The sequence below is a fragment of the Taudactylus pleione genome, unplaced genomic scaffold, assembly GCF_031769625.1.
Source record: "Taudactylus pleione unplaced genomic scaffold, aTauple2 ptg000518l, whole genome shotgun sequence".
Lineage (NCBI taxonomy): Eukaryota > Metazoa > Chordata > Amphibia > Anura > Myobatrachidae > Taudactylus > Taudactylus pleione.
Genome location: NW_028284920.1, coordinates 7,299,785 through 7,315,559, shown reverse-complemented (window position 1 = coordinate 7,315,559; position 15,775 = coordinate 7,299,785).

The following is a 15,775-nucleotide window of genomic DNA, read 5'->3' as shown; positions in this document are numbered from 1 at the left end:
GAGTCTTTATTTACAGTATGACTGCATATGCAAATCAGCATCATCCTTAGAGGTTTATAGGCAGGATATTAGAAGGTATAGGCAGGGGTATATATAGGTTCAAAGGCAGTATCGTTAGGCTAATGACCTGAAACGTTGATATGTGATGTGAATAATACACTTGGACTTGCATCCTAAATAGAGCCCTTGGAGTGCTGAGTCTTTTTTTGGATAGTTTTTATGCTTACAATATATGCACCAGGGTTACGTGTTTTATCAAGTGCGGAGTGCCAGCAGTTTTGGAGACTATGGGGCCAAATGAAATAGGGTGCGAGTTTAGAAAATGTGAGAGTTTAGCAGTAAATGTAATAGAGTCCGAGAACGGGCAAACTTGCATTGTTTTTAAACTAAAAAAACACTCACGATTTAAATGCTCATCCAGATGTTTTCCCATTTTGAAGATAAAACTCAACCAATGTGAGAGTTTAACATTTTATAAACATATATGTGTATATATATATATATAAAAAAAAAATATATATATATATATATATTGTGACACAGTTAGGTTAGGGGGTCCCTCTCCTGGGTAGAGGACTCCTTCCTTTCACACACAGCAGCTGGGAAACAGTACGCCAGACTGGATGCAAGTACAAGCTGGTCGGCGCCAGTCTTTATTGTGCAATGTCAGAAATAACACAAAGAAAACATAAACGTAAATCCTAGCCCTGTCGGGGCACTAACTTCACAGGTAGTTCCCTCACTACCAGAACCTGGCAGGGCCTAATGCCCTCACCAGCAACAAAAGCACAGCACAACACTTACAGTTAGGTTTTCCAAGTGTCTCTGAGCAAACTCCCTGTCTGCTCTCCCAGGTGAGACAATCAGCCCTCAACACACTAGGCTTATATTGGCCACCCTCAGGTGGGAACCCCATCAAGCCTGTTACCAGGCTGCGAGAACCAAAACCTGGAGTGGCCGTGGGTGGAGCCCTCCCTCTCCTCTCACCCACAACCCCCAGGTCCCAAACCGGCTTTTCAAAAAGCAGAGACTCAAGTCTGCTACACTGCAGACTTTCTCCTGGGGATTTTAAACACATAGGACAGGAATCTGGGATAAATGTCCCTGCCACAGACCACTTTACCAGTGATCCTATCACAATATATATATATATATATATATATATATATATATATATAAAACACTAATCCAGGGCACTCACCATTCCTAGATTTGGGGTGCAACATGGTATGTTACCACATTGACCAGCACTGTATCCGACTTGCACTGTATCTGACCAGCACTGTATCAAACCCGCACTCCAACCAAACTGTATCCAACCAAAACTCTGTATTAGATGCACACTGTATCTGACCCGCATTGTATTTGACCTGCACTATATCCGACCCACACTTTGGGCCTGATTCAGAGCCGCTCGTAAGCGGCCGCTCGTTCGCTCCGAGCGATGTTCGCACATCTGCGCATGCGTATGGGTTTTAGTACGCATGCGCGAAGCAGCCAGTGCGGTCGAAAATCGTGTGTTCACAAAATAGTGAATGCCTGCTAATTTGAGTGACAGAATAAGGCGTTTGTGGGTGGTAACAGGGGAAGGTGCTTGAAAATGGGGAGTGGAGATCCGAACACAGGTGTGCCAAACGGTCAAAATGGGCGTTTTAAGGGTGTGCATAATTAACAAAGCAGCGTCATTGACCACGTCACTTGGTTGTCTTTTAGCCTGAACTGCTCGCATGATTGCGGTAGGAAAATCCAACCACAAGCACTGCGAGCAGTTCATACGCCTTTCGATGTATTCGATTAATCAAATAAATAGCGGAGATGACGTAGGATGCGAGCGGCCAGGGGGCGTTTTTTCCAAAATAGTGAGCGCATGTTTCGTTCGCTCGTTCAGACATAGAGGTGTCAACAGGCTGCAAAGAGCGAGCGCTTAATTTAAATAGCCAGCCCCTTTTTATGAACGAGCGTCCGCAAATAGCGTCCGGTTCTGAATCAGGCCCTTTATCCAACCTGCACTCTATCCATCCCGGAGGTAAATTATAGTGATCGATGGTAGCGCCAAAATGCCTATATCGGACCCGTGAGACACACAGAAAATTTGTATAGAATATATAACAATTTATTTATTATAATAAAAAAGGCATTACTTCAATAATAAAATCAATATATTGATCTTAAAATTCCATATATAGCATATTCTGCATGCAGAGAAAAACTTCCCAGAATCACATATATTAAAAGGCCATCAGCTAGGAAATCTAATATGAAGTGGTTTTAAATTTAGACCAGCTTTTCTTGTAAGATCCAACCTCTAGAGTGCTTCCAAGTCACAAAGTAGCGGGTGCATAAAACATTGTACCTTTTACAAGCCATGGTCATGACTTGTTTCCCTCCAGCGATTTATCTCCTTCTTGAGGTGCTGTTCTAGTTCCATCGGTTGCTAGGTGATCTGTACATCACAGGATGTCACGTGTTATCCACAATACAGCATGATTGGTTCCTTCCCCTATTTATGCACGCTAGCCCTTTGCTGCCTCTTCAACTATAGCATGCCCTGTGGATCTCTCAGCTCTGCCGCATGGTCAGAATTCCTTTAGTTTTTCTCATTTGGTATTGTATCCAGGGACATCGGCTTCCCAGCTGCACCATCAGCTCTCAAGCTACTACAATCTTTGTTGCCGCTCTATTGGCTTCCCAGCTGCACCATCAGCCCTTAAGCTGCTACCAGCTTTGTTGCCACTCCATCAGCTACCCAGCCGCACCATTAGCTCTCAAGCTGCTACTGGCTTTGTTGCCACTCCATCGGTTTTTCAGCCGCACCATCAGCTCCGAAGCTACCAACGGCTTTGTTGCTGCATCACTGGCTCTCCAGCCACTCTACCAGCTCTCAAAGCCACATCTCACCACCAGCTAACAAGCCATACTATTGGCTCTCAAAGCCGAATTTCACCACTAGCTCATAAACCACACTACCGGCTCTCAAAGCCATATCTCACCACCAGCTCACAAGTCACACTACCGGCTCTCAATGCCACATCTCACCACCGGCTCACAAGCTATACTACCAGCTCTCAAAGCCAAATTTCACCACCAGATCACAAACTGCATTACAAGCTCTCAGAGCCACATCTCACCACTGGCTCACAAGCCACACTACCGGCTCTCAAAGCTGCATCTCACCATGGGCTCACAAGTCACAATATAAGCTCAAAGCAGCATCAGAGCCACATCTCACCACTGGTTCACAAGCCATACTATTGGCTCAAAGTCGCAACTCACCACCGGCTTTTCAGCCACACTACCAGCTCCCAAAGTCACATCACTGGCCTTCAAGCCCCTGCATTAACTCTTCAAACTGTACTACCAGCTTTAGCTGCACCATCGGCTTCCTAGTTGTACTACAGAAATGTCCCAATTTCCAGTATCTTCTGCTATTCTCTGGTTTCCGAAGGTAACCAGTGTAAACCTCTACTACTTCGAGTATCAAGTCCAGACGGCCACCTTGGGTCTGTATAATTTCTTTGTGCTAAATTGTACTTAGATCATAGCGTGTAACTGACTGTACTTTTACTTGAATAATAATTTGTGCTTTGGAACCACAGGTTCGAGGTCTAGAGTCTTTATTTAATGTATGACTGCGTGCGCAAATTGTGTCAACCTTAGAGGTTTTTAGGCAGGATATTAGAAGGTATAGGCAGGAGTGTATAGAGGTTTGAATCCAGAATCCTTAACTTGTTGGTTTTTAAATAGAGCTGTAAGCTCTATTTTAGGCTCCGAACCAGATCCTCAGGCTCAGAGGTCCAGCAAGTTGGGATTATTGTTTCATTGTTATAGAGAGACCCTCAGACCTGGGCCTTTGCTCTTCCCTCCAGTAGTGCGGCTCTACAGACTGTGGACTCATTTTTTGCCACATTAGGGCTGCTCTACGATGAACCTGATAAAGCAGCCTTGGCGGAGGCCAGTCTCAGGTCATTAAAGCAGGAGAATAGGGCGGCTGGAAACTACTGTACGGAGTTCCATAAGTGGGCCATGGATGCTGGTTTGAATGACCCGACTTTACATAATCAGTTTCGCTGGGGGTTATCAGATCATATTAAGGATATCCTGGTCCAATATCCTTCTCTGGATTCTCTTGATAACCTCATTAATTTACGCATCCGCATTGATAGGAGAAATCCCGGGTGTGCAGAGTTGAAAATAATTTACAGTCTCTGTCTCCATGGCCTCTGCTATGGATGGCTTCATCTGAGCCAGAGGAACTGGTGCAACTGGGATCATTTCATCTACCGTCCAAAGAGAAATGTAGGCGACATTCGTTGGATTTTTGCCACAATTGTGGTGGTAAAGGACATTTTGCCCAGCTTTGTCCTGTCAAGATGAAAAAAGGCAAGGTCTAGATGTGTTAGGGAAGGTACATCTAGGTCTTGCATCCATCTCTCCAGAAAATTCTGTCCTTATCACCACGGTGATCAATCTACTCAAGTCATTATAAACTCCTGTGTTGGTTATCAGTCTAGACGGGGCAAGCCTTTCCAAAGTTCCACTTGTCTCCTGGACCACACCTATACAATTATCTGTTGGTGCACTGCATTGGGAAAACTTATTGTTCCTCCTTCTTCAGTGAGCGCTGGCTCCAGTCGTCCTTGCGTTAACCTGGCTAAAAAGACACAACCCTGTGATACAATGGCAAACTGGTGAAATCCTTGCTTTTCCCAGTGCCTGTCTCAACCTGTTCACCTTGCTGCTGCTGCTGCATCATCAAAGGACTCAACTATCCCTGCTTCAAATAATGATTTAGCCAAAGAAAAAGCGGATGTTCTTCTGCCTCACCGTTCTTTTGATTGTGCCATTGACTTGTTGCCAGGTGACAGATTTCCTAAAGGCAGATTGTATGTCTTATCTATCCCAGAAGATAAGGCCATGCAGGAATACATTGAGGAGGCTCTTGACATGGGGTTAATTCATCCTTCTAAGTCCCCAGTTGGAGCAGGTTTCTTCTTTGTCCAGAAGAAGGATGGGACACTCCAACCCTGCATAGACTTCCGTAGACTAAACAAAATCACAGTCAAGAACACGTATCCCTTGCCACTCATCTCCATTCTTTTTGACCAACTGCGTGAGGGCTCTTTTTTTTCTAAGATCAATCTTAGAGGCCAAACAACCTCATTCACATCAGAGACAGATATGAGTGGAAGACAGCTTTTATCACCCATTCTGGACACTTTGAATATCTAATAATGTTGTTTGGTCTCTCCAACTCTCCAGCCGTGTTCTAAGATTTTATTAACAAGGTATTAAGAGATTTTTTGGTAGTCTTTGCAGTGGTCTATTTGGATGACATCCTCATCTATTCTAAATCTGTGGTGGAACATCGTAGCCACCTGAGACAGATCCTGCAAAAACTACTGGATAACAACCTGTATGCCAAACTGGAGAAAGGTGAGTTTGAGGTGAGAGAAGTCTCATTCTTAGGCTATATTATATCTTCATAAGGTTTTTCCATGGACCCTGGCAAGGTGGGCTGCTCCGATCTTGGATTGGCAGCAACCCTCTACATTGAAGACCATCCAACATTTCTTGGGCTTTGCAGATTTTTATTGCAGATTCATTAAAGCCTTCTCCTTCTTTGTCGCACCGATCATAGAGCTGACTAAGAAAGGAGCTGAGGTCGCTAATTGGACAGCTACTGCCATTCAAGCTTTCAGGACTCTCAAGACTACTTTTGTTTTGGCTACAGTTCTTCATCATCCTGACCCAGAGTTGCCATGTGTCGTTGAGGTGGATGCATCTGAAATTGGAGTGGAAGCAGTCCTCTCTCAGAAGGATCTCAAAGATGGCAAGTTCCATCCATGTTCATTCTTTTCCCGGAAATTCGACTCCGTGGAAAGGAACTACGATGTTGGCAATCAAGAACTTCTTGCCATCAAGTGGGCCTTTGAGGACTGGAGACATTGGTTAGAGGGGGCTAATCATGTGGTGATGGTTCTCACAGGCCATAAGAATTTGGCCTACATCGAAACAGCCAAGAGATTGAACGCAAGGCAGGCTCGTTGGGCCCTGTTCTTCACCCGATTTAATTATATTATCTTCTTTTAGCCCGGGTCTAAGAACATAAAGGCGGACGCCCTGTCTTGAAGTTTTTCCTTTAACCAACTTGCAATTTCTTCAGAGGAAACCATCATTCTGACATCCAAGATTATTTTAGCCTTGACCAGAACCCTGGCAGATGCCCTCAGGACTTGTCATTACGAAGCTTCCCTTGAAAAACCGCCAGGTGTTCTCTTCATTCCAGAGAAGTTTTGCAAGACAATCTTGAAAGACTTCCACTCTTCTAAAGTGGTGGGTCACCCAGGCATTGCTCAGACTTGGAGCTCTTGTCACGGACTGTTTGGTGGCCATCTATGACTCAGGATACTCTGAGTTCGTTTTTGCATGCGATGTCTGTTCCCAGAATAAGACTCTCTGGACATCTCCTTCAAGTTTGCTTTGTCCACTGCCTATGCCTTCGAAGCCGTGGACCCTCATTGCAATGGACTGATGGCTGATCTTCCTTTGTTTTTCTGCTGTTCGGTCAAATGGACAATTGTTGACTGTTTCGCCAAAATAGTTCATTTTGTGCCTCTTACCAAATTACCATCAGCTAAGGAATTGTCTGCATTTTTTTACAACATATATTAAGACTTCATGGGTTTCCATCAGACATCGTTGTGGATCATGGGTCTAAGAGCCTGATTCAGACCTGCTCACGAGCGCTGAGCGCTCGCAAGCGGGTCGATGGTGCCCAAGTGCGCATGCGCACGACGGAGGCGCCTCCGTCATGGGCATGTGCGAGACCCGAATAACGATGGCCAAGCCGTCGTTAAGGGTCTCGTACCAAACGGGGCGTGCTATCGATGGTGATTGACAGCACGCCCCCTTTGGTGGGCGTGCTGGGGGTGTGGCTGCCCAAACGGAGGCGTTCCCATGGGAACGCCTACCGTCTGGGTCCAGCCCCACTGACATCACTAGTGATGTCAGTGGGAGTGCTTTTGGCTCTGATAGAGCCAAAAGCACTCCTGGGCTTGCGGCAGCGAGACCCTGCCTCAGGGTCTCGTCGCAAGCCCGATGGTCGCGATGGTCTTGACCATCGCGACCATCATTTTGGCCGCTCACTATAGCTGTGGGTGGTCACCCACAGCTATGCGAGCGGCCAGGAGGCCACTCCAAAAAGGAGCAGGGACGGCCCTGATTCAGAGCGAGCGCTCTGTCAGAGCGTCCGGCTCTGAATCAGGGCCTAAGTTCATTGCCCGGTTTTGGAGATGTTTCTTTACCAACCTTGGTATCAATAGGAGTCTGTCCTCAGGTTACCATCCATAGTCCCATAGGCAGACAGAGCGGGCCAATTAGTCTTTGGAACAGTACCTCCACTGTTTTGTCTCAAAATATCAAAACGACTGGGTTTCTCTGTTGCCATTTGCAGAATTCTTTTTCAATAATTCTTGCCATTCTGCTTCTTCTGTTTCTCCATTTTTATGTAATCTTGGGCCTCATCCTAGAAGCAATTCTTTTGAAACCACGCTAACTAGAGTTCCATCTTCCTCATCTCTTTCAAGGTTTGGAGCAGTCTTGGGGAAGGTACAGCACACCCTTCTCCAAGCTACTGGTCATTCTAAGCGCTGGCCTGACAAGCATCGTAGACCATGTAAATTCAGAGTGGGAGACCTGGTGTGGCTAACCTTCCAGGAACATTAATCTACATCAGAAGTCACAAAAACTGGGTCCCAAATTTATTGGTCCATTCAGGATTATCTCACATGTCAATCCAGTTGCATTTTATTTACAGTTACCCAGGACGCTCAGGATTAATAATACATTTCATTCTTCACTTCTTAAACCGGTATTCTTCTCCTTCAGAATTTCTCCAAAACATTCTGTCAGGCCTCCACCAGTTCTCATCCAGGGTCATCAGGAGTTTGTGGTAGAAAAAATCCTTGATTCCAGACTTTCACAGGGCAAACAACTATTCTTAGTCAATTGGAAGGGCTATGGAGCAGAGAAGCGCTCCTGGATCCCCAAAAGGGCCTTACATGCTCTTACCCTGAAGAAATAATTATTTGAGAACTTTCCGGATAAACCGGGGTCGGGGGGGGTACTGTCACAAGCTGCCGCACTGCACATGCAGGGTGAGAAGAATTCTGGGAGAGCATTCACTGAAACTGCTCCTACAGTACCCTGTCCATCATTCTGGGAGTTATCCGGATTGTCTCCAGCATCTATATCCTTCTGGTACGAATGATTCCCTGATGCCAGTGATAGTGTTTCATGTGTTTCCGGTTCTGTCATTGTTTCCTGTAATCCAGTCGAGTTCCTAGTATCCCTTTAGCTTGTTGTTCCTGCCATTTGTGTCATCCAGACGGCACGGTCCGCACATATACTACCTGCCGTTTGTGTCATCTTAGCGGCATGCACTGCATTTCTGCTCTCTGCAGTTTGTGTCATCCAGGTGGCACAGACCGCACTCAGTGCCCAGAGTGCACAATCCAGCATCCAGCGGCTTGTGTCAACCTGGTTGCAAAGGTCGCACTCTAGCATACACAATTGCGTGTACTGCAGCTAGTGTCATCCCCACGGCACTTGGTGCATATCAGTGTCCTGAGTACACAATCCTGTGTACTGCCGCTAGTGCAATCCCGGTGGCACTTAGCACAACTTAGCATTCAAAATACGCAAACTTGTGTACTGCTGCTAGTGTCATCCCGGCGGCACTTAGCACAACTTAGTGTCCTAAATACACAAACTTGTGTACTGCAGCTAGTGTCATCCCGTTGGCACTTATCACATCTCAGAGTCCTAATTACACAAACTTGTGTACTGCAACTAGTGTCATCCCAGCGGCACTTAGCTCATCCCAGCATCCTCTAGCCAAGTCTACCAGCCCTCAAGACTGCTACACAGCCCAATAGATGCTACTCGGCCCAAAGGCCTCATCTAGTCAAGCCTACCAGCCCTCAAGGCTGCAACACAGCCCAAAGGCTGCTACTTGGCCCAAGGGCGGCATCTAGCCGAGTTTACCAGCCCTCAAGGCTGCTACACAGTGCAAAGGCTGTTACACAGCACAGAGGGCTGCTACACAGTCCAAAGACTGTCGTTCAGCCCAAAGGCTGCATTATTTGCATCTGCATTATTTGGCCCACATACCATTACTTCACTAACATCCCAGCCCTCTAGGCCATTGCTGGACTGAGTTTTTTGGTAACAATCCTTACAAATCCTAACACCCCCGGGGGGGAACATTGCCAGAACCTACAAATATTTCTATATAGTGGTATTAACCACAATGTCCCACTACAAACATGTGCCTTTATTCAGAGAAAAACCTGTCTGTAGAGATAATTTAAACCGGACTATAGAGCAAAAGGAAAAGTATAAAACCAGATAAAATATCCAGGAGACAAATGTCACAGGATTTAAAGGAACTCTAGATCCACCATTTCATTGAGCCCCTCCGGATGAAGGAAAGCCAGAAACTTGCAAAGTCATCTGGCACCAAGTATATATAGATCTATATATGAACAAGAAATGTTATGGTCAAGACCAAAAGTAGTCGGGAGCTTTTGCTGTGGTCATACTAGATGTATAACATGTGGATTTATACAAAATAAAAGCACATCTGTTAAATCCACAACTATGATGTCATCCGTCAATTAACCAAATTTATAGGCTGTGAGACCCCATATGTGATTTATCTACTTCAATGTACTGTAAATTTGGGTCACAATATGTGGGCCGCACCACAATCCCACTTAAAAAGTGATTCTTAGAGCATCAAATAAATTTTCGGAATAAGGTAGTAATGCACAGCATACCCTGACATCATTTAGAGGAACTTGTGGAGAGATTGCAGGTTTAAAATAATGGGGGCTAGAACATATACCTAGGACCCTGAGACAGGGAGATAGATTTAAGAGACTGCTTATGAGGGAGGCATACTGGATCCACCTTTTGAGTACATTCTGGGCCTGATTCAGACCCGCTCGCAAGCGGGTCGATGGTTGGCCAGTGCGCATGCGCGAGCCCCAGAGCGAGTGCAAAAGGCACACACTCCGGCGCTCGCATCCAAAAGGAGCATCTGTCGATGTTGATCAACAGCTCACCCCGTTTGGAAGGCGGGGAGGGGGGGTGGCTGGGCAAACGGAGTGGAAGTCCACTGGGGTTTGTGGCCACGAGACCCTACCGTAAGGGTCTCGTCGCAAACCCGATGGTCGCGATGGTCTTGACCATCGCGCCCATCACCTGGCCGCTCGCATAAGCTGTGGGTGGTCACCCACAGCTATGCGAGCGGCCAGGAGCTGTGGGTGGTCACCCACAGCTATGCGAGCGGCCAGGAGGCCGCAACTTAAAAAACAAGCGCCCGCCCTGATTCAGAGCGAGCGCTCGCTTTTTGTGAGCAGCTCTGAATAAGGCCCTTTGTCCGGAGGAGCTCAATGAGATGGTGGATCTAGAGTTCCTTCAGATCCCTCGACATTTGTCCCCTGGATATTTTATCTGGTTTTATCCATTTCCTGGGGATATATAGTCCGGTTTAAATTATCTCTACAGAGAGGTTTTTTCTGTATAAAAGCACGTTTGGAGTGGGAGATTGTGGTTAATGCCACTATGTAGAAATATTTGTAGGTCCTGGCAAGGCCCCCCCGGGGGGTTATTTAGAACTAACCACAGTAGTGGACAGCATATAGTTTGGTGGAATTTTGCTCCAACTAATTTTGAATATAATCCTAGGATGTAGGCTTATGTTTTTTTATATTTTTATGTTTTTTAAACTGTGTTATAACACTATATTGATTGAAATCTTTGCCGCATATAATATGAGGGGGCTAATCATTTGAACTTTTCTTTAGACCTCCCCTTGTTGAAAGAACATATTTGGCTCAGTGTAAAATAAAATATTTTATAAGAAAATTTAGTTCTCTCTATGTATGATATGTTTTTTTGATTTGAATGTGTATTGGTTATGATTGTATATATATATATATATATATATATATATATATATATATATATACATCTACATACTTTTTATTTTCTTCTGTCAAATGTATGGACATGCAAATACTTATAATGATGATATTACCAATTTAATAAGAGTATTTAAAGTTTAAATAAGTTGTGGTTCTGGACTATACTTGACACCTCCCAGCTTTCCTGAGAATATTTATGATGTGCATCTAAAATGGGGACGAAATAGACTGCGGGTGCTGTGTATACTAATGAATAAAGCTGATTGGGAGGAACTTCCTATAAATTAGATATCTTCCTGCTGACTGACATCCTTCTGAAGAAATTCTCAGTGAGAAAAAAATGCGTTAAGGGTGTCCCCAGATCAAGATTGCATATCTGATTTGCATTGCTAATTCACAGGAGACTGGGTTGAACAAACGTCAAAAGCCGAATTCAATTAGCGGTGAAAATTGGCATTTTTTTGACCTTTGGTGAAAACAGCTGTTTTTTTTACCCAATAAAACAGCAACATTTTCACCAAAAAACAGGCAAAAATAGCAACAGGCGAAAAAAAACTGAAGAAAAGTTTTCTCCATCCCAGATCAGGAGAAAAAAAATGCAAAATCCCTATTGTTGGCTAAAAATGTGGGGATTTCTTTCAGAACCCTTTGGACTCCCCTCTAATGATAAATTACCCCAAAAAATCATAAGTTGTGTACTTTGGCGAAAACCGACTGCGCAAATTTTGGGCAAAAAAAAAATTTGTTGAAAAAAGATAGAAAGCTATTTTTTCCAGGAAATTACTGTTCCCCGTAAATTGGGGTTACGTTAAAATGGGTGCAAGCATATTTTCATTTCGTAAAAAAGCAATTTTAAAAAACATTAAAAAATCGCCTGCTGTGACTGCGTGCGATGTTTAAAACATTTGACGCATCCATACAGCCCCCCGAAAAATCAGACCCAACACAATAAAACTATATTCAACTATTATTTTTTCACCATAGTACGCAACTTACAATTTTTTTTTCCAGTAATTTACAGTATCATTAGGGGGGGTGTCCAAAGGGTTCTGAAAGAAATCCCCACTTTTTTAGCCAAGAATAGGGATTTTACATTGTTTTTCTTCTGGTCTGGGATGGAGAAAACTTTTCTCCATTTTTTTTTCGCCTGTTGACATTTTCGCTTGTTTTTTGCGAAAATGTCAAATTTTTAAGGGCGAAAAACTGCATTTTTCACTGATGGCTGAAAAAACGTCAGTTTTCACCGCTAACTGAATATGGCCTTAAGTCTCATTTCCACCGGTGATTAATAATAGCCAGTGAATGCTTCAGTGTGTCAGCTCCTTGTAAATTATCCATAAAGATTTCCATCCTAAACCCAGAACTTAGCTGTGGCCAGAATATGGCATTTATTGCTGACTATACCTATTAGGGGAGTGGATTGTCCCAAAGCAGCACCTTACCCACGATTACAGCGGTGGCATACAGCTCTCAGTGTATCATTACACGGATCCCCTGGCTGCGGCTACAGCAGCGGGAACTCCACACGAACCCTGAGCCGCAGTAACAGCGGGATCTGGTGTGCAGTTAACACCATACGGACCAGTGGGAACTTCACACGAATCCCGAGCCATAGCAATAGCAGCGGGACATGATGTGCAGTTAACACCATATGGACCAGGTGAGTGCACGAACTTGATACAGCAGCTCCCTATTCATGATCGGCCACAGCAGGTCCTAGGTGTGTTACACAAGCCGGTCCACCTCACACTGACACTTGTAGAGTGGGGTAGCATTGAGGCATTAGTACTGGTTGATTCTGATATATGTGGAACTATATAAAGAGCCGCTATTACAATTGAGTCTTTGAGAAAGTCAGCTAGTGGAGTACCAATTGAGAATACTAGTAATCACCGTGAGTGGATACTGTGTTTGCTAAATGCAATGATACAATGTTTTATGCACACGCTACTTTGTGACTTGGAAGCACTCTAGAGGTTGGATCTTACAGGAAAAGCTGATCTAAATGTAAAACCACTTCATATTAGATTTCTTAGCTGATGGTCTTTAATATGTGATTTTGGGAAGTTTTTCTCTGCATGCAGAATATGCTATATATGGAATTTTAAGATCAATATATTGATTTGATTATTGAAGAAATGCCTTTGTTATTATAATATATTGTTATATATTCTCTACAAATTTTCTGTGTGTCTCACGGGTCTGATACAGGTATTTTGGCGCTACCATCAATCAATATAATATACATCTAGGTTATTGTTGTTGGCGGTCCCCTGGGAGAGCTGCCAGCTTCCATTCAGCCCCTACTAGGAGGGCGCCTTATAATTTCTACATACTGTATCCAACCTGCACTGTAACCTGCACTGTATCCGACCTACACTTTATCCAACCCGCACTGTATCCAACCCGCACTGTAACCTGCACTGTAACCTGCACTGTATCCAACCCACACTGTATCCAAACCACACTGTATCCAACCCGCACTGTATCCAACCCACTCTGTGTCCAACCCACACGGTATCCAACCTGTACAGTAACCTGCACTGTATCCTACCCACACTGTATCCAACCTGCACTGTATCCAACCTGCACTGTAGCCAGAACTGTATCCGACCTGCACTGTATCCGACCCACACTGTATCTAACATGCACTGTATCTGACCCACACTGTATCCAACCTGCACTGTAGCCAGCACTGTATCCAACCCACACTCAAACCTGCATTGTATCTTACACGCACTGTATCTGACCCGTACTGTATCCAACCTGCTCTGTAGCCAACCCGCGCTGTATCCAACCTGTACTGTAACCTGCACTGTATCCGATCCACACTGTATCCAACCCGCACGTTATCCAACCTGCACTGTAGCAAGCACTGTATCCGACCTGCACTGTATCCGACCCACACTGTATCCAACCTGTACTGTATCCGACCCACACTGTATCCAACCTGCACTGTAGCCAGTACTGTATCCAACCTGCACTCAAACCTGCACTGTATCTGACACGCACTGTATCTGACCCGTACTGTATCTGACCTGCACTGTAGCTAGCACTGTATCCCACTCACACTGTAACCTGCACTGTATCCGACCTGTATTGTAGCGCGCACTGTAGCCGACTCGCATTGTATCCAACCCGCACTGTACCTGACCCACACTGTGTGTCCCGCACTGTAACCAACTCAATATTTATCCTTGTGTCCCAAAGTATTCCGCACTGTACCCCGCAGGCACAGAGCACTGTTTTATGGGTGAGGAAATTTTGGGGAGCTGCTCTACAAAAAAGCTGATTGATAGGGGCTTTACACCAATCATCAGGGTCCACAGGAGGGAGGTACAGATTTGGCACTGAGAATAAGCATGTGCGCGGGGCATGTGCACTCATGTAGGGGGCATCCACATCTGCTGTTGCCATTTTACACATGGTTTAGGGTTTTTTTATTTCTATTTTTTTACCTACTACTACTTTTGAGCAATGATACTCTTCACACAATTTTTAGTAATTTTCTGTGTAGGATTGTTTTCTATTGAAAGTACTTGCGAGTTGGTTCAATTGCTTATTGTTACTGAATCACACTTTTCATGTGTCATGGTACATTACTGTTGTCGCCGTAGTCTCATGCTGCAAATCTTTATTCACAATATGATTGACAAGCATGGCGTGTTTGGGGAAGTCAATAGGGAGTGTCATCTAAAAATGCCGGCGTTAAAGAGCATTTTGGGGGCGTGTCATATCCTGCATCTGCGCTGGAAAAATAGCTCCAGCGTCTCAGTTACGGCGGCCATTCTGAGTGAGTATAGACTTACTGAAGGAGTCAATGTTGGCATGATCTGTGGGCCTGATTCAGAGCCGCTCGTAAGCGGCCGCTCGTTCGCTCCGAGCGATGTTCGTACATCTGCGCATGCGTATGGGTCGTAATGCGCATGCGCCAACCAGTCATTGCAGTCGGAAATCGTGCACTCGCAAAACAGCGAGGGCCTACTAATTTTAGTGACAGAATGAGGCGTTTGTGGGTGGTAACAGGGGAAGGTGCTTGAAAACGGGGAGTGGAGATCCGAACGCAGGTGTGCCAAACGGTCAAAACGGGCGTTTAATGGGTGTGCATAAGTAACGAAGCAGCATCATCGACCACGTCACTTGGTTGTCTCTTAGCCTGAACTGTTCGCATGATTGCGGTAGGAAAATCCTACCACAAGCACTGCGAGCAGTTCAGACGCCTTTCGATGTACTCAATTAATCTAATAAATAGCGGAGATGACGTATGATGCGAACGGCCAGGGGGCGTTTTTACAAAATAGCGAGCGCATATTTCGTTCGCTCGCTCAGACATAGAGGCGTCAACAGACCGCAAAGAGCGAGCGCTCTATTTAAATATCCAGACCCTTTGTCTGAACGAGCAAGCGCAAATAGCGTCCGGCTCTGAATCAGGCCCTGTGTCCAATGCTGCATATGTGTACGCAGTTGCGGACAGCTTGCAAATGCTCTGGGGGATAGAATAGGTATTATAATACATAAGTGACATGAATATATGTAAAATATACCCTTATTCCATAATAAAACATTTGGAATGTATAACTTTCAGTAAAGATAAAACACAACTTGCCCTATTACAAATACAGTAAAAACGTGTGTAGTATCAACAATAAAGTACAGCCTTACTGAGAAATATAAAATATAACACGATAAGCCTCAGAATTATCCTTAAATAATGTCAAATCGCACCACGGACTTTGCTACTTAGCAGCGCCAATGAATAATCCTAAGTACCTAGTACACTATAA